An 18,963-nucleotide genomic window follows, 5' to 3' on the forward strand; every position below is an offset into this window, starting at 1 on the left:
CTTGCTAGTATTTTGTTGAAGAGTTTTGTGTCTGAGTTCATGAGAGATACTGGTCTATAGTTTTCATTTTGGGTACTGTTTTTGGTATCAGGGTAATACTAACTTCATAAAACAAATAGGGAAGTGCTTCCTTCTTGTCTGTTTTCTGAAGAAATTACGTAGAATTGGTATTAATTCTTCTTTAAATGTTTGGTCAAATTCTCCAGTGAATCTATCTGAGACTGGAGATTTCTTTTTCAGGAGTTTTAAAATTTCTAATTCCGTTCCTGTAGTGGCTACTCTAGTGGCTACAAGACTAGTCAAATTGTCTATTTCGTCTTGGTTGAGTAGTTTGTGGTTTTTTGGGGGAAATGATCCATTTCTTCTAAGTTGTCAAATTTATCACTGTAAAGTTGTTCATAGTATAACCTTATTATCCTCATAGTAAAAGATCTACAGTGTCCCTTGTTTTTTTAAAAAAAGAGTTTGCTACTCTATTGTATGTTACAAAAGAATTATAGATTGTGGAATGCAGTTTACAGATGACATATGCCAACAAGCACCTTGTATTATATGGCACTGTCCTAATTCAAAATCGTTATTATCTTGGAATTGCTTGGTATTAAAAATTAAAACTTCTGCTCACAGGCACACCAAGGTGTGTACCCTGTAAGCATGGTATCAGTGATTTTTTTAAAGTTATTATTATTCTGGAGCCTCAGACAAGAATTATAACTTCTGTGATGATCATTTCTTTCCTTTAATTATTTCTGTAACACTCCACACTGAGTTTTGGAAACTCATCCCTCATTTTTTTTAACAAAAAGGGGGGGGAAATTTTGTTACTCTGTTGAATGTTAAAAGATTGACAGAACCTGTAGTGATGGCCCCTATTTCATTCTTATTATTGGTCATTTATGTCTTCCATCTTTCTGCTTCATCAGTATTCCTACAGGCTTATCAATTTTATTGATTTCTTTCCCCGAGAACCAGATTTCTGTTTCATTGATTTCCTCTATTGTTTTCCATTTCATTGATTTCTGCTTTTGTCTGTATTCCTTCCTTCCTTCTTCTTGCTTTGGGTTTATTTTGCTATTCTTTTTCTAATCTCTTGAGGTAGGAACTCAGGTTTTTAACTTGAGACTTTTCCTCATTTCTAATATAAGCATTCAGCGCTATCAATGTCCCTCTCAGCACCACTTTTGCGTCACCCCGACATATTTTGATACGTTGTACTTTTTCTTTTCATTCAGTTCTATAACAAGTAATTGTCAGAAGTGTACTTTATTCATTGTCTATGGTTCACTCTTATACAACTGATGCCATGAAGAACTTCAGTTTACAAACAGTTCTCAGCCATGTCCGGTGTAAAAAAGAAAAAACAAACAAACAAAAAGTAGAAATGCTCTCAAAGTCAAGTGTGCATCTGGAAACAATTCAAAGATACCGTGATAACCTTGGAGGAAAGTCAGTAAGAAATTATGTGGGAAGAAGGGGGTGTAGCAGACGCTGTCAGTCCGGCCACGTGTGCATTTCCTGAAGATCTGCTCTGCTCCTGTGAGGGAGAAAATACGGGGCATTTACTAACTGGTGCCCATCAAATCAATCCTCTTTTCATTATGCCCAAAAGCTTCTTAGCAAGACCTTGGGTTCTCTGCTTACAACACTTTTACAGGGAATTGGACTTCTGTGGCTTTTAACATTGAAAAGATGTCTTAAAAGATGTCTTATTGAAATCGATTGTGTGTGTGTGTGTGTGTGTGTGTGTGTGTATTCTATTTTCTTTGAGACTTCTTTTTTGACCCATTGTTTTTTGGAACTGAGTTGTTTAATTCCTACATGTTTAGAAATTTTCTAATTGTCTTTCTGTTATTGATTCCTCGTTTGATTCCATTATGGTCAAGAGAACATTGTATGATTTCATTTTATTTATCTATTTTTTAATTGATTTCATTTTTTTAAAAAATTGTTGAAGTTTATTTTATGGCCTAAGAGATCATCTATCTTGGTGAATGTTTCATGGGCACTTGAAAAATAATTTATATTTTGTTTTTGGGTGGGATGTTTTATAAATATGAATTAGAGCCTGCTGATTGATTATCCTGTTCAGGTCTCCTATATCTCTGATTTTAGAGGCTGATTAGAACTCTAGTAGTTCTATAAGTTGCTGAGAGGGGAGTGCTGAAGTCCCCAACTATAACTGTGCATTTGTCTGTTTCTCCTTTCAGCTCTATCAGTTTTTACTTCACCTGTTTTGAGGGTCTGTTGTTTGGCCTATGTGCATTTAAAGTCATTCTATCTTTCTGGTGGATTGATCCTTTTTAATGACTTTTTAAACTCCTTTTATTGTCATTGAGCCCTTCATGGTTCCTACACCTCTTCGAGGTAGTTTTAATAACCTATATTTTCCCAGAAAATCTTCAATAGCATTGAAGTTCTCAAAATATTTTGTTATCCCAAAGCATATTGTGTGTGTCTATGCATACAAGGTATTTTTATATTTACATAATATAAACAACTATGTGCAAACACTATATATACTTTATAGCATTGCTTTGGAAGGTTTTAGAATATACATAAATGTGATTGTACCCTATGTATCCATTAGCAAATTGCTTTCCTCACTCAACATCATGTTCTCCAGATGTATCCATGTTGACACATAAAGATACCTCATTGCTTTGAACTGCTGTGCAGTAACCTTTTGTGTGAATACACATTAACAGTTTATCCACTCCCATGCCTGGTTTTTCCTGTCTTGAGTTTTCATTATTCTGTGGGCCTGGGTAGGCTCTGTAGCCGAACAGTTGGCAGGACAGCTAATCGAGTGTTAGTCACTCTCTTCCCTACCTTCTGGTCTTTTCTCCTCTCCCCACACCACACATCTCCCTTCTCCCTGTCCTCCCCACTAAACACCATACTCCTCCCGGGGCTCCTCTTCTTTTCTGAAATCTGTCTCTGCGGTTTTTCCATGCCAGCTCTTTCTTTATACCTTGGGAAGCTTTCTCTACCCGTGTTGAATTTTCCTCACCCCAAGGACTATGATTTATTCACCTCTGTGCCCCATCTCCCTCCAGATCTACTCAGCCCCCAGCACTGTTCTAGAATCTGCTGGGCATTCAATCAACAGTTTTTTAAATCAGCACATCAATGAACAAAGCCTGTAGCCTTTAAACAACTTATAGAGACCACTCCCACTCGGCTAGGCATGGACTCATGTGAGCCTGGAATAAAATCCCACAGGGCACACTGTCTATTTTCCTGGAGAAGCTGTTCAGGGGCCAGACTCAGGAATCCTCCAGTGCTGTCCTGGCCATGGCCCCCACTGCTTTCAGGGATGCTCGGGTGAGGGCCTGAGGGGTGAAGGCCCCTGCCCCCCAAACCCGAAGGGATCAGACCCCTAATTGGGACAGATTTTCAGGGGTGGCAAGCAAGAGGTACAGGGCTCCTGCCTCTCTATCTGGGGAGTCACCAGAGACCGCCTGTAAAGTTATGGAATTCCCCAATAATAATTACAATTAATTGAACACTTAGGGTAAGTAACCCAGGGACATTCCTTGGCACTTGACAAACACCTGGTTGTACTTGCAGCTGCTAATAATTTAGGGTTTATTAGGTCCAAGGCTCTGGGTTAAGTGCTCCTCACAGGCATTTTTTCTTAATTTCACCTTTTCAAAAACCCTATGTAGTAGGAACTAGTAGTAGCAGCAGTAGTAGCAGTAGTAGTAGTAGCAGCAGTAGTAGTAGCAGTGGTAGTAGCAGCAGTAGTAGTAGCAGCAGTAGCAGTAGTAGCAGCAGTAGTAGCAGTACCAGTAGTAATAGTAGCAGTAGTAACAGCAGTAGTAGTAGCAGCAGTAGTAGTAGCAGAAGAAGTAGTAGCAGTAGTAATAGTAACAGCAGTAGTAGTAGCAGCAGTAGTAATAGTAGAAGTAGTAAAAGTAGCAGTAGCAGCAGTAATAGCAGTAGCAGCAGCAGCAGTAGTAGCACCAGTAGTAGTACCAGTAGTAGCAGTAGCAGTAGTAATAGTAGCAGCAGCAGCAGTAGTAGAAGTAGTAGTAGTAGCAGTAGTCATAGTAGCAGCAGCAGCAGTAGTAGCAGTAGTAATAGGAGCAGCAGTAATAGTAGCACCAGTAGTAGCAGTACCAGTAGTAATGGTAGCAGTAGTAGTAGCAGCAGCAGTAGTAGTAGCAGCAGCAGTAGTAGTAGCAGTCGTAGTAGCAGTACCAGTAGTAGCAGTAGCAGTATCCCCACTTTACTGATAAAGAAACTGAGGCTCAGATGAGGCAAAATATCCCGCTCAGGATCACACAGTAAGTGGCAGAGCCAGGATACAAACCCAGGTGGCTGTGCTGTCTCCAAATGCCCTTTTCTCTTCCCTCTGTCCCTCCCTCCCTTCTTTTCTTCCTCCCTTTCTGTTAAACATGATTTTTTATTATACAAAGAAAACCTGAATATATTTTTCTTAACTTCCAGACCATATACCTAGAGTACAAATCTTTATTATCCTCCCTCTTCTCCCATCCTAATCTGTGCATAGAAATACAGGGCTTTATTTCACTGTGAAGCTTCTGACTGGTTTTCTTTTTGTTTTTTGGCCGTGTTGGGTCTTTGTTGCTGCACTCTGGCTTTCTCTAGCTGCGGCAAGTAGGGGCTACTCTTTGTTGTGGTGCACGGGGTTCTCACTGTGGTGGCTTCTCCTGTGGCGGAGTACGGGCTCTAGGTGCACGGGCTTCAGTAGTCGCAGCACGTGGGCTCAGTAGTTGCGGCATGCAGGTCCTAGTGCGCACAGGCTTCAGTAGTTGCGTTGCACGGGCTTCGTTGCTCTGCAGCATGTGGGGTCTTCCTGGACCAGGGATGGAACCCGTGTCCCCTGCATTGACTGGCGGATTCTTAACCACTGCACCACCAGGGAAGTCCCCTCTGACTGTTTGGTTTTTTTTTTTTTTTTGAGCTATATAAGTAACTGCCTTTATTATGTTTATCATCATCATCATTAGATCCTGAGAATTCAGAAGTAAATAACCCACAGTCCTTGCTTTTAGGGAGCTGATAGACAAGTAGTATGGAAACACATGATAAACCATTAAGCCAATCAACATGCAGAACAATAATTAAAAGTTTTAATAAATGTAGTGGAAGAAACAAACAGAGGACTGGGGGAGATGATGTAGGAATAAGGATGATACAGGGAGCTTAACCAGGGATTAGATGGTGGAGAAGAGCTTTCTGAGGAGATGCTAAAACCTTGTGGTGGATTTGAACTGTGTCTACTTAGGTCTCTATTTTCCAGAATTTTCTTCCTTGCTTAGTTCTTGTTTGGGTGAGCCACAGAGACATTTTGCATAAGATCTGGAAAACCGAAGTAAAGCAGCGGCCTTTTTTTTTTTTTTTTTTTAACGCTAGGAAGTTTGGTGCAGGGCTCTGGGACTGTCGCAACTCGAATGTGAAGTCACCGATCTGCCGGCTCTCATGCTGATGAGGGGCAGCAGCCCAGCCTGCAGCTCCTGCAGCACCTGCTCCAGCGTGAAGCAGCTCTTCCTTCAGCTGCTCCAGATGCTGGGCTGGTGACTACAGCCTAGTGATGAAGGGTGCTAGCTTTTCCTATACCACTTGCATTGTGGAAGTTGGTCCGGAGACAGTGAGAGACAAATGTGGACTCCTGCTCACCCCATGGGGTCTGATTGGTTTTTAAATGATTTTTTTCTTTTTGGGGGGTAAGCGATAGATTCCCACGGCTCAGAAATCAAACTCTCTAACTATCCAGCACTGTCTCCATCTCTGCCCCGCCTCATCCCACCTTCCTTCCTCACCCACAGGGGACCACTGGGCTCATTTTCCCCATGTCCTCCCAGGGCATCTTCATTTACGTCCACTCATGGACAAGTGTCCTTTCTGATTTCTCCCAATTTGGGCCCCAAAGGTAGCACACTCTCCACACTGTTTTGCATCTTCAACAGTTGTTTATGAACCATTGCTCCATAGTGTGTTTTGCCTCTGGTTTGTGGGAAGGAAGGGAGTAGGGCAGGCCTCGGGCAACATTTCTCAAAGGAGGCATTTGTTCTGTGATGTTCTCTTAGCTTCCTTCCTCAGCTCATTCCCACCCCTCTTGGTCCAGCTCCATCACTGCTGGGCCCTGGACGTCTGAACGTCCTCCCTGATGGCTCTGCACATGCCCGACCAAAGCCGTGACCCTCTTTGCCCTTCCCACACTGCCAGGATGCACTGCTTGGTACGGTAGCATGAGTGTCCCCCTGTGTCGAGTAAAGAGCTAATGGTGGCGTTTCTGGCAGTGCGGGGAGAGGGCCTTTGGGGAAGGGGCTTCATGGGTACTGCCGAATGGAGCTCGGCAAGTGGCTGCAGCATCTTGGGATAGAAGGAGCAGCAAATCCGGAAAGCTTCTTCCTCAGGCAGTGCCCACACCGCCACCAGGCGAGGGCAGGACACCGTCCCGCCTCCCACAGCTTCTGTCCCTGCCCGCCCCAGCCCTGCCCTGCTCCTTTGTGCACCCAGAGCTGAAGTGATGACTCACCAGTGACCTTGATCCCAGCTGCCCCCTCAGAGGGGCAGTCGTCGCCTCCCAGCCTCTCCCTTGGGAACCAAAGCTGACAAAGCCATCTCCTGCCACAGCCTTGCCCTGGCGGGCCCCACCTGACCCACCATTTTGGGGGAGCTTGACCAAAAATGGAAGATTTGATTGAATTTATCCAACACTGAGATCAGAAACTACTGACTTAATGGTGGCTAATACTGCCCCTAAAACTACCTGCAAGTCATTCTGAATTCATTGAATACATATGTATGGAGAGCCTCCTATGAGCCAGGCTCCGTTCCATGTCTGGAAATGGAGCAGTGAATACAAACCCTTGTTCTCGTGGAACTTACATCCTGGGAGAGCAGGCAGCCAATCACATCCTCCCACACCAAATAAAGTGTGTGTGTGTGTGTGTGTGTGTGTGTTTGTACTGCCAATATTTGTGTATTTGTACTGTCAACCAGGAATACCTATAGATGAACAAGTTGGGTTTATTACTTGTTGCAACAAAGGAGCCCACACACCATAGGGGAACTAAGGGCACCTCAGCACAAGGGTTTTAGGAAGAACCTAGAACAGGATTTGGGCTTTGGCTGGGTCGTGTGGGAGAGGGCCTAGGAAAGTGAGGCTTTGACCTGGATTGGGTGCTGCCAGAAAGCAGTGAGGAGTCTATGATAGGGTATCTTAGTAAATCTCATCTAAAAGGAGGGAGAGCAGATGGAGGTCAAAGCTGTAGTTAATAAAGAAACAGCAGTCACTCCTATTACCCAGGAGACACAGATTTGGGTATTTTGTGGCTTGGACAATGCTCATGTTTTGCTGCATTCAGACGTGATAATGGAGTGATCTTGTTTTTGTCTTGACACATCGTGGTCACAGAGGGACCTTGTCTGATGGTGACGTCCTACTAAATTGTATCCATTCAATGGGAGAAAACAGCAAAGCCTAGCTGTGTGTGCAGGGCCAGCTCCCAGATGTCAAGGCTGCTTCTCTGTCAAGCTCTCTCTCAGTCTGTATATAATATATATGTAACTTCAGGTGGAAGTAAGTGCTTTGGAGATAGAGAGGGCTAGGAGTTGCCAGCATGGGGAATGTGGTTACTTTGAAGCAGGTGGTCAGCGAGGCCTTAGGGAAGGTACCATCTGAGCAGAAACTTGAGGAAGCCAGGAGACAGCCACGTGGACATCCAGAGAAGAGCTTCCTGGCTAGAGTCAGCAGAGGCCTCCGCAGTGGGAGTGGGCTTGGCTTGATTGAAGGGGGCTTCTCTTGTTGCGGAGCACGGGCTCTAGGTGCGCAGGCTCAGTAGCTGTGGCACACGGGCTTAGTTGCTCTGTGGTATGTGGGATCTTCCTGGGCCAGGGCTCGAACCTGTGTCTCCTGCATTGGCAGGCAGATTCTTAACCACTGTGCCACCAGGGAAGCCCGCATGCAGCAACAAAACCCAACACAGGCCAAAGTAAATAAAGTAAATAAATTTATAAAGAATAAAAGGGGGTCAGTGGGCCTGGAGCAGAGTGAGTGAGGGGCAGGGCGGTGGAAGATGAAGTGTGAGGGGTGGTCCAGGCCAGATGGGGTCAAGCCTGTTGGCCAATGTGAAGAATTTGGCCTTCATTCTGAGTGAGATGGGAGCCATTGGAGGATTTTGCAGGGACAATGGACACAGTCAGATTATATTATAAAAAGCCTCCTCTGGCTGCTTTTGAGACTGGACTCTAGGCAGCAGAGATGGGAAATGCTTCAGGAGGCTGCTGAGATGGCCCAGGGGAGGAGAGATGATGCTGGTTTGGACCAGCTTGGTGGTGGCAGATAAAGTGGTATGCAGTGCTTGGGCTGGACACGGATTGGAGGTAGGGTAAAACAGAATGGTGCCAAGAGTTTTTATTTGAGCAAAAGATTGAGTTGTCCTTTCCTGAGATAGGGAAGCCCACTGAAGGAGCAGGATGTCTTTTGCAAAGTAGTGCAGCGGGAGCTCAATGGAGGCGTGCTAAGGTGAGGAGGTGTCCCTAGACATCCAAGCCAAGGTGTCGAGTAAGCAGGTGCACCTGTGGGCCTGAAGTTCCTGGAGAAGTTTGGTGGGAGTACAGATATGGGAGCTGTCTTATGTTTATCTGAACATAAGGCCTGGGCCTGGATGAAATCACCTAGATCTGAGTGTACAGAGGGAAGAGGTTTTGTTTATCTGCACTCACTTCCCAGGCACTCCAATATTTGGAAATCGGGGAAGTGAGGAGAAATCAACAGAGGAGACTGGAAAGGAACATCCAGAGAGGTAGAAGAAACAAGAATTCAATCATCTATTGACAAATATGTATTGAATTCTGAACATCATCTCAGAATTTCTAAGACCTTAGATTCTGAACTACTAAAATACTGGACAGATGGCAATGCCAGGAGGGGAAAAGAAGGTGTGGGCCAAGACTGTTCATTGACACCCGGAATTTCTTCCCTCTTTCTTGGTAACAGAAACCTGACTCTGTTGGGAGAGGCAATGTACTCACATAAACGTCTACATAAGATATAAATGGAAGTATCATGTGAGACTTTTGAAGCTTGCTTCAATGGAGCTAACACGGTTGGGAGGCACACATCTGCTCTTCTGCTCTTATTCCTTCCTGCTGTATGAAAGATAGATGTTATAGTTGGAGCTCCAGCAGCCATCTGGAATCATGAGGCATCAGCAAAATGAGACCAAGCATTAAGGATGGCAGAATGGAAGTACAGGAGCCCATGCTCTTTAAAACTGTGGAGTTGCCAAATAGTCATAGATTACTTAACTTTAGATTTATTTTTCATGAGCAAGAAACAAACTTCTGTCTTTAAAATTCACAGTTATTTTAGGTTCTCCGTCGTAATGTTGCAAAATCTGATTCTAACTGAGCTGAGATTTATTCATAGTTTTTCAAAACTGTGTGCACAACTTGTGTGAGGAACCAAGTTGCCTACACAGCTTGTCATGGTCTGTGCCCTCCCAGGACTCCCTGTGTGGTGGGAAGGACTAACAGGTACATGGGTCATTACAGCATCGGCTGGTAGGGGCTATGATGGTGGTTGTGCTCCAGGGTCTACAGCAAGAACTGAGACAGATGGCAACGCAAGCTCCGTCCTCTCCATTCCTTTCAAATCATATCTAAATTCAATGACTCAACAAGTGTTCTCGGTCTGATTTTGTTCCCTTGCCTACATTTAATTTTAATTTATTCCAGTACCTAATTTAAGCTTGGAGTTGAGGAGGGGAAAAAATGATAATGTGGACCAGATTTTAGATGGTTGGCACTTATAATTTCACAGAGAGTCTCAATGGAATAATAAGCAATGGTTATGAACTTGCTAAGAATCAGTTTGGTATGTGGAGCTTCGTCCAACTAACAATTCTATAAATACTCAAGCTCCAGAAAATTGGCAGGAGTCTAAAATTACAAACGTGATCTGTGTCATTTCTTTAATGGACCAATTATTTTGATGCCTCCTTTTCCCCTTGGAAGGCACCTTAGCAGCACACTTGGCTAGCTTCTTACCTCTGGCCAAGACTGCTCTTGACTAACAGAACCTTCGTGTCGTACCCATCTCCAGATCTAGGCCAAATGGAGACACAAATCTACATTGAGCACTTATTAGGTACCAGGCCCATTACATGCGTGCTCTTATCTAATCTTTACAATAACCCTGCAAAATAGGTTCTAGAATCTTCCTTTCTCCAGTAAGAATCCAACACCCAGAGAACCTGAGCACTCTGCCTCTAGTCCTAAACAGCTCTTGAGGGTAGAGCTGGGGTTCAAACCCTTTCCTCTACACCATGCTGTTTCTGCCCCAAATGCCTAGTGTCTTCCCTGTCATCTTACAGACTTTTAAGCCTGGAATCTCTTCTGTCCAATCTAAACAGCTTCCTACCCATGGGCTCTCCTTCCCAGTTTCCACCGGTCAAAATCCTACACCTCATCCACATCTTTTGTGCAGTCACATCACCTCCCCAATAAACTTCCTGGCACCTCCCATCAGTGTGAACTGTGCTTCCTGGGAATTCTCCCCGCCCCATGCTTGGCTCTTACAACACTTATCATTTTCTGTACTTTACCAGGGCTTTTTGCATCCTTTTTGTATCCTACCTGAATTATCCATTATCAGCGGGAGGGAGGAAAGAAAGGACATTTGTTGCACACTTACTTTGTCATAGGAGTTTGTCTCCTTTAATCCCTCAGATAATCCGATGAGGACATTTTACCTGCCATGTTACAGATGAAGTTGGATACACAACAACCTGAAGTGGTGGAATGAGATGCAAACCCTGAAAGCCAGAAGGAGAAATTATAGATAATTTTCCCCACTCTTGAGCCTAGCCCATCGCTCAGGCATCCAGCAAATGTTTGTGGAGTGAATGAATGAATGGATGAATGAATGAATGAATATTTGAAGGTCGGTTTACAAAGGAACTTAGTGAGAAATGACACTGGTAGGAGAGCTGAAGTACCCTGAAAACTACATATTCCAAGCACAGATGGGGTTCAGTGGCTGAAGAAAATCCCAAACACTGAAAGGAGCTCAAAATAAAAAGAAACGGTTTCCTTAACACTTTCACAACTAAAGGTGTGTCTCCGCAGACCAGGTACAGAAGACGCACTTGCAATCTACAGAGCTCCCTGCTTCAGAAAGCTCTGGAACACAGTCGGGTTTTGTTCGCAAACTTCGGCCGCGGGGGCGGGCAGGGGCCTGCCGCTTTAAGAATCTGGTCGAAGTCCTTTTTCTCTCCGTGCCCCCGCGACTCGCGGTGCCGGGGAAGCCCAGCGCCCGCCCCTTTCTCCTCTTGTTGGCTTAACTACGGGTTCGGATGCCCATCCGTCACAGAGGCGCCGCCTCCGATTGGCTTCAGGCCGGGAGGCGGGGCGGGATGAACGGAGAAAGTAGTGTGTTGGCGGCGCCCCGGCTGTACCTCAGTAGCAGCGCGCTCAGCGGCTTTTGCGAGCTGGGGGAGGGGAGCAGCGGCGGCGAGGGCTGCGGAGCCTCGCGCGGGCGGCTAGGGGCCTCTGAGCGCGGCGGTTGGCGACGCCACGAGCGGTGAGTACCCGGGCTGGGCTCGGGGCGCCGTCCTCAGGCCGTTGTAGCCGCGCGCCCGGCCGCCGGCTTTGGCACTTGTCACCACCCCTCACCCCGGCCCGGGACCGGGAGCGCCGGGTCCTGCGCGCCCCGCCGTGGGAGCCCCCGGCAGAGTGAGCCTCGCGGGACCGCGTGCCCCGCGAGCAGCACAGCGGGGCTGGAGTCCCTGGAACAGCCTTGGCCACCTCGGGGTCTCGGAGGGCTGGAGTCGGGGACAATGGTGGGGAGTGGAGGTCTGTAGAGAGCCGTCCCCTCCCCAAGCCCGCTCCTCCCTCCTCGCGAGTGCCGGGGGACCCGGCGAGGGTATTTGCTGAAAGCTGTGAGAGAGAGAATGAATTGTTTTGCAAATGGATGTTGCGCGCGGGAGCTGCAACTCTTTCCCCTGGGAGTGCTTGATTCATTGAGTCCGCAGACTGTGTTTTTTAAAAATGACTATTGATGCTGGAAAGAGGAGGCTGCCTGTCTTTGAGGATGTGAGCAGCCCGGCTTTGCGCCGCGGGCCGGGCGAAGTCCCCGCGCACTTGACGCCGAGGGCCAGATGGCTGCCTGCCTCGTGCAGGGCGAGGGCCGAGGGGTTTAACCAAGGGAAAGGTCGTCCACGCGAGCCCGGGCCGGAGTCTCCTGTGCCCCGGCCGTTTACGTCCCACCTGACAGGGCCCCTCGTCTCTGTTTGGAGAGCTGTGGAGCAGCAGAGGAATGGCCACCCGTCCTAAGCCTCGCCCACCTGCCCCCCAGGGTGGCCCCCACCCTAGCAGGTTCAGAGCAAGCCTTCTCTGGCCCTGGCTGTCCTGTTGACCCCATCTTGCCCTGGCTCCGGGACCCCGCAGCACTTGGGCACGCCCCCCACTCCTTTTCCCCGTCGTGGTTGCTTGAGAAGCTTTCTGGTTGGGACTCTGTGCCCCCAGGGGCACCATACATTTTTGTGCTGGTGCTTCAAAGAACCCAAAGTTCACTTCCACTACCTTTGAGCAGAGAACTCTTTATAGAGATCTTAACAAAGGGGGTGGGGTGGGGGCCGACCCAGGTTCCCCGCAGGTTTAACGCAGCCACTCTTGGTCCTGCTGGGTTGCTTTTGGGCAGGGGGAAGGCTCCCTGAGCTTTGGCCCTCCCTGGTTAGTCAGGGCAGAGAAGGCCAGGTGTCTGGGCCTTTTGGTTTCACTCTGGTTCTGGGGCGTGACTGAGGGAGGGAAGTTGCCAGGGGGAGAGGAGGCAGGAACCCCACAGTCTGATCACAGGCCAGACTCTGGTGACTCTGACTTGGTCCAGGCCCTTTGGGACCCTGGGCCTCAGTCTGCCCGTTCACAGGTGGGACCGAAGCTCTTTGAGCCCAGGTGTGCTGTTAGGATTGCTAAGGGGCTGTTGGTGAAGGCTTGCATTTGGGGACTGGGGAGGAGTAGGACCCAAGGTCCACCCCACCGGGGGCAGGTTTGGTGTCCTTGTAACACGGGGTCCTTGAGTCCCCAAGCCGTGCCTTTGGAGGATGAGGGAATCAGTCTTCCGTGCCCGGCAGCTGTCTCCGTTTTGAGCCATTCCCTTTGTCAGGAAGTGACTCCATGCAGGTTACTCAAAGGAAGGTAGAGAGAAATGGTAGAGACCTTCCTGCCGGGGCTCAGGCTGCAGCCGGATTTATGTATGCGGTGCAGAGAGAGGAGCTGCGGGCGAGTGGCACACTGCACCTCAGAGGCGGCTTGTGCAGCCTGATGCCCCTTAATAGCATCTTAAACCTGCGGGCGCTCAATGTGGGAGAGGAGAGCAGGAAGAAAGAGGACGATTACCCGGGCCTTGGACTTCCTGGTCTGCAGCGAAAGCAGGCTTGGTCCTTCCCATCTGTTACCGTGATGCACCATGTGGGGTGGGGTGGGGGGAGTCAAAGGGAGTGGTGGTTTGTTCATTCATTCGTTAATCGATTAATTGATGCATGGTTTGAAGGGGCTTGATTGGGACCCTGCCTTCGGGGAGCTCCTGGACCAGGTGTGCTGGCATGCATGTGGGTTAGAGGCCCTGACACACTGAGGTGTGCACAGTACCCCAGTGACAAAGGCAGCAAGGGGAGCTGAGGGGACACAGGAGGTGCGCGGGTGGTGAAGGCTTCCTGGAGAGATGATGCCTTGATTAAGTAAAGATGAGAAAGGCATGTGGTGGGCTACCACCTCCCCCCACCCACTCACACTTCTCCCAGAGGCCACTTCATTGCCAGCCTCCAGGCAGGTGCAGGTTGAGGGCAGAGAGCATGCAGGTGGGAGGTGATGGAAAGGTTCACCTGAGACTGTGGTGGTCTGGCCCAGGAGTCCCCCAGGAAGATGGGTGGCTTCTGGATACAGCCGATCTGCTCAGGGGATCATGGGAGACCCCACCCCAGCAGCCCCAAAGACCAGCCCATCGCCTGAGCCTTTAGTCCCAGGGTACCAGCCCTCAGTGTGAGTGTGGCCTGAAAACGGAGGGGGCTAGCAGAGCTGGCACAAGAACACAGTGGCCAGACACAAATGAATTGGCTGATTGAGATGCTCCTTTTCCTCTGATGTGGTAAATTTCATAATTGAATTGCCTTAGGCAACCAGGGCTGTTGAAGCGTTTTCCCAGCCAGAAAACACTTAGTTGGGACAGCTAGGGGCAGGGGTGGGGAGAGTGTATGCATCCACAGCTTTTCCTCACAGCATCCCAGCAGGCCTTTTCCCTTAGGAATCTGGGTCTGTCCCCAGGTGATGGAAGTCAGCCCAGCCTCCCCTCTAGGTTCCACTCCCTTTCCTAGACCATCTGGCCCCTGAGCAGCACTGCTCCCACCCCAGTGTAATATGTAGCTAAAGCTGATACCTGTCACCTTCAGGCACTCACCTTGCCAGACTTACTGCAGTTCCCTTAGCTGTTAGGAGCATGGAGGGGGGATTGTGGGATTGAGGGCTCAGGGATGGGAGGGTTCCCTGTTATTAAGTCTCTTCAGCACCAGGTTGGGGGTTGGGGGGAAGAGCATGGGCTCTTTGAACTGGACTCGGGTTCAGATGTTGCTTATGTGTCTGTGGGCAGCCCTCTCCTGGGGTCCCAGCCACCTGCACGCACCCTGCCCCCTCCCTCTGGTGCCAGTAGACGCTGTTCTTTCTTACTGCTAAAGCTTTCCTTCCCAGCCCTGTCAGTGGCCTTTTGGATGAAAAATGGTAGGCGTGTGTGGCTCACTAACGTGTTTTTAAAAGTGCCAGCTCTGTGGTCTCAGAAATCCAGCTTAGTTGGGAACTTTCACTGTATTTTCTGCAAATACATAAAAATCTCTCAAGCCATTCCCTCCCCCAACGATGGTCTCCTGCACCTCTGGGACAGAGTTTAGATGAGGCTGTCTGGGCCCCACCTTGTCTCAGCGTGACTGAGGCCCAAGGCCAGCTGCACCTCTTCACCAGCTATCCCACAGATGGAACCGTCACAGCTGGACCGTGTCAGCAGAAAGAGCACTTAAGTGGGGGTCTGGGAGTCCTGCTCTGCCCCTACCTGGCTGTACGACTTCCTGTAGGTCCCCTTACCTCTATGGGCCTCGATTTGCTCTTCTGTAAAATGGGTGGATGTTCTTCGGTACAATGCTTCTACTAAATGTCTTGCTGTAAAATCTCAAAAGGTCTTGTGTCCTCTGGTATTAAGTAGTTTTACAAGGCTTGAGTTACTTGCATAGCTCTCTTGGGCAGGAAGAGGGAGTGGTGGCCGGTAGAGTGCAGAGGGGCTGAATTAGAAGGCAGGAATCTGGCATGCTAGCTCCAGCTCCACTTCTGGTGGGTGCTGTGGGCCTTTGGGCAGGTCGTCTTCCGTCTCTGGGCCCTCATTTTTCCACCTGTAGAATGAAAGTGGTGTAGTAGTCAGGAGCCCCATTTCCTTTCCTTTCTTGGTGAGTGGAAACTGAGTCAGACGTTCCCAGTAACTCCAGAGGGACAGGGCTCTCTCCTCCCTCGGTCCCCTGCCTCTGTCCACTGCCTTGGAGTTTGGGGCCCAGGTGCGAAGGTCAGCAGGTGTGGGAGCACTTAAATTGACCCCCCCCCACCCAGCCCGGAACAGATGGGCTGAGACCTCGCCTGCGGAGTGTCCCCTGGGCATAGAGCTTAGGGCCACCTCTGAAAGGAGAGATGGACAAAGACTTCCTAGGGGGCAAGAGGGATCTTGAGGGAGCCCAGGGGGACAGAGGAGGACGCCAGGCTCCCTGCCTCCTGCACGCAGCACTTTGCCAAGGAGGCGCCTGCAGGACCAGTCTGATGGCTCCTCCTGCGAGCAGGCGGTAGGTGGGGGCTGAGCAGGGCCCTGGGAGAACTGTGTCAGCGGCTGCCAAAGGGAGGACCCCTTTGTCGCTCCCCACCCACCTCTGTCTGCCAGGAAGTCACCTTGGACTTTCAGCCGCCCTGCCCGCCCGTCCGTCAGAGTAGGATGCGGGGATAGGATGGAAACTGAAACTCAGACTTGCTTACTTTCTGCCTGCTCCTGTTGGGCCCCCAGGGAGAGGCTGACCACAGATCAATCTAGGCTGAAAGGAATTAATTTCCTAATTAAGATAAGAAAGGCTTGGCTCATTCAAACCCCAGGATGAGCTGCCTGCCGGATTTGCAGTTGGCCAGGTCAGATCTGTCTGGGCAGGAGTGAGTGCCAAGAGATGGAGGAGCTCTTTTTCGAGAAAGCCATGGCGATTGCATCCTGCATCCAGAGTTCAAGTTCTGCTGCATCCCAGCTGGGCTTGCGAGACCTTGGGCAGCAAGTCCCTTAACCCGTGAGCACCTGTATTGTTTGCGGCTTTGGAAATCCGAGGGAGCGCGATCTACAGCTCCATTCGGGCAACAGACATTTATTCAGCACCTTCTGAATGGCTCACCCTGGCCAAGAAACTGGGAAGGGAAAGTCAGGTTCAAAGAGGGTCTGTCCTTGCAAGCTCGGCCTCTGGCCTGGGAGACAGACACGTAGTCCGGTGGTTATGGGTCAGCGCTAGGCTGTGCGTGGCGTGGCCAGAGCCATTGGACACGTGAGGAAATGCACTGTTGTTTGTGCCTCGATTCCTAATGTGGCCAACGAATGCTTTCTGCCGTCTCTTTTTCTGCCAGGATCTGCGATGCAGCAGAGAACAAGGCAAGGTCCCCACCCTCCTGGGGCCCCCATTCAACTGGGGGAGGCAGACCACAGCTGGATAAAATACATAGAGCTGCGGTTGGGCTGCAGAAAGCAGACGGGGAGGTGTGAGGAAAAGGATCAAGGTGGGGCATCTGCTTAGACGAGGGGGCTCTGGGCTGGTGACATTTGAGCCGAGACCTCCAAGACGGCGAGAGGCAGGTGTGGGAAGATCCGAGGAAGGGGGTGCCCAGCAAGTGCACAGGCTGGGAACATGGTGGACTGGGGAGGGGGTTGAGACGAGACCCAGAGAGAGGCTGCAGCCATTCCATTCTGGAATCTTCTGATGCATAGGGAGCCTAAGGAAAACATGTTCCTTTTAAGTTGTTTTATTGTCTTTAATTTCAATCATACATCAGCAGGTTCCCTTTATAAACAAACAATATAAGAAGAAATGGAGCATGGTATGAAAGTAGCCCCATCCTTGGTATCTGTCAGCAGTTTGGGGCGTACTGTTCTCATGCCCCTTTTCATATAGAGATTTTGTGCTTATGTAATTTGGATCACACTCAGTACTCCACAGTGTCTATCATTTACTGTGTGGTGGATCTCTTTCTCTTTTCACAGCAGTGTAGTATTCCACGGTGCGGCCAGACCACCATCTTTCAGCTCACAGTCTCCTAACAGGAGATGTTTTGGTTGTGTCTGATCTTTCTTCCCCCCAATACAATCCATGAAGTCATGCACATCCTTGATCATACGTCTTTCTGGTCTTTAAATTTTCATTGTGAAAACCAAGTGCCGTCTGCGAAGACTAATAAGCCAGTTTTCTCTCCCATTGATGGTGTCTGGGAGCCCACTTCCCCACGTCCTCACCACGCTTCTTATTATCCACATTTTCCCTTTTAGCTAATGCGATGGGGGAAAAGGATCTCATTATTCCTTAAAAAAAAAAAAGTGATCCAGTTTATTCAGGCTTTCTCTTTTTATTGTAATCCATCGTTGTTTTTTCCAGAGGATCAAGGTTTAGCGAGCGCTGCCTCTCGCTGGTCTGACCGCGGCTTCAGCGAAGCCTTTGCCCTGTGTACTCATCTGTGAAATGAGGTCCTTTTAATCCCCGCCCTGCCCCCTGCCAGGCTGCTGCGTTTTGGGCATGGGAAAACATTCCTGAAAGTTCATTTTATGCTGAAAAGCTCTGCAGACATCATGGGTTTTACTAGTGAAAGGCAGATGTCTGGAGCCTGGAACATTTGAATGGATGTGAGTGTTTCTAAAAAGCCAGTGTGTCCAGGGGAGGGACTGGGCTGGCTTTAGGTGGGACGTCTGCCTTGCATCCCTGAGATGGGGAGGGCCTCACCCAGCCGAGTCCAAGAAATGAGCCAGGAGGGCAGAGAAAGTTCTCTAGCTGGTCCTCTAGCTGGTCTAGGGACAGACTCAGAAAGGGGCATTGGTCACCACAGACTTGATCCCCCATTTACCTGTTGGTAGAGACCAAAGGCTGGGGCTCCTAGAACTTTGTGTATTTCCATATTTGTTGCTTTGGGGGTCCTTGTGTGTTTTCTTGTAACAGGAGGCTTTAAAATAAGCCAAAGATTGACAGAAGGGCCCTTGTACTTGATTTGGAGACAGAAGGAGGGGAAGCTGTGGGTATTGATAAAGGAAAGGTGGGATCAGGGCCAAGGAAAACCAGGCCCATGTGGTCCCTGGGTGGCCTCAGGCCCCATGATGCAGGAGCCAGGGAGCTGGCTGGGCCCCTGGAGGAATTCATCAGTGCTGGGATTCAGGTGCCTGGGGTGTATATAGCTAGGCTCTCCTGTACTTCCCCAAGTGGGCTCTAACACAGCGGGTCCACACCTTGGGGAGCAGCATCCAGGCTTGGCTGCGATTGCCCTGCTGCCGCCTGGTACCTAAGCCCTGGTGGAGGCTTCTGTTATCCCCACCAACCCGACCTGGTTGGGACAGATGTGGGGAGCTGGGGGGGACTAGGCCACAGACAGGAAGGTGGACAGACATGGGGGGGGGCGGTGATAGCAGCGGACGAACAAGCAGGTGGACAGAGGGCTTTGGTCAGGAGACATCCTGCCTTTGTACCTCTGCAGCCGGTGGGCAGGAGGAGAGAAGGCTGAGACCTTGGATGCAGGCACATCTTTGCATTTGCTAGGCATCCCATGGTTCTGAGGGTTGGGTTTTTCATGAAGGGAGTGAGGGGAGCATCTCACTCAGGAGCTGGCTCGAGGGCAGTCCGTGAGGGCAGGGGCAGAGTGGGCTGCCCTTTCTGGGCCCCACCCCACTGCCACCCCCAG

The 18,963-nt window shown here is 49.3% G+C and overlaps 1 protein-coding gene across 1 annotated transcript in view; it reads left to right on the top strand.

Annotated features, from left to right (window-relative positions):
• The first annotated feature begins 11,398 nt into the window (after positions 1-11,398).
• The window catches only part of LOC132488550 (A-kinase anchor protein 13-like), a 180,899-nt gene continuing 173,334 nt past the window's right edge, over positions 11,399-18,963 (top strand). The window contains exon 1 of the mRNA XM_060096846.1: positions 11,399-11,560. The gene's annotated coding sequence lies outside the window, so the exon portion shown is untranslated. The remainder of the gene's footprint in view (positions 11,561-18,963) is intronic.

This window comes from Mesoplodon densirostris, chromosome 4, assembly GCF_025265405.1.
Source record: "Mesoplodon densirostris isolate mMesDen1 chromosome 4, mMesDen1 primary haplotype, whole genome shotgun sequence".
Lineage (NCBI taxonomy): Eukaryota > Metazoa > Chordata > Mammalia > Artiodactyla > Ziphiidae > Mesoplodon > Mesoplodon densirostris.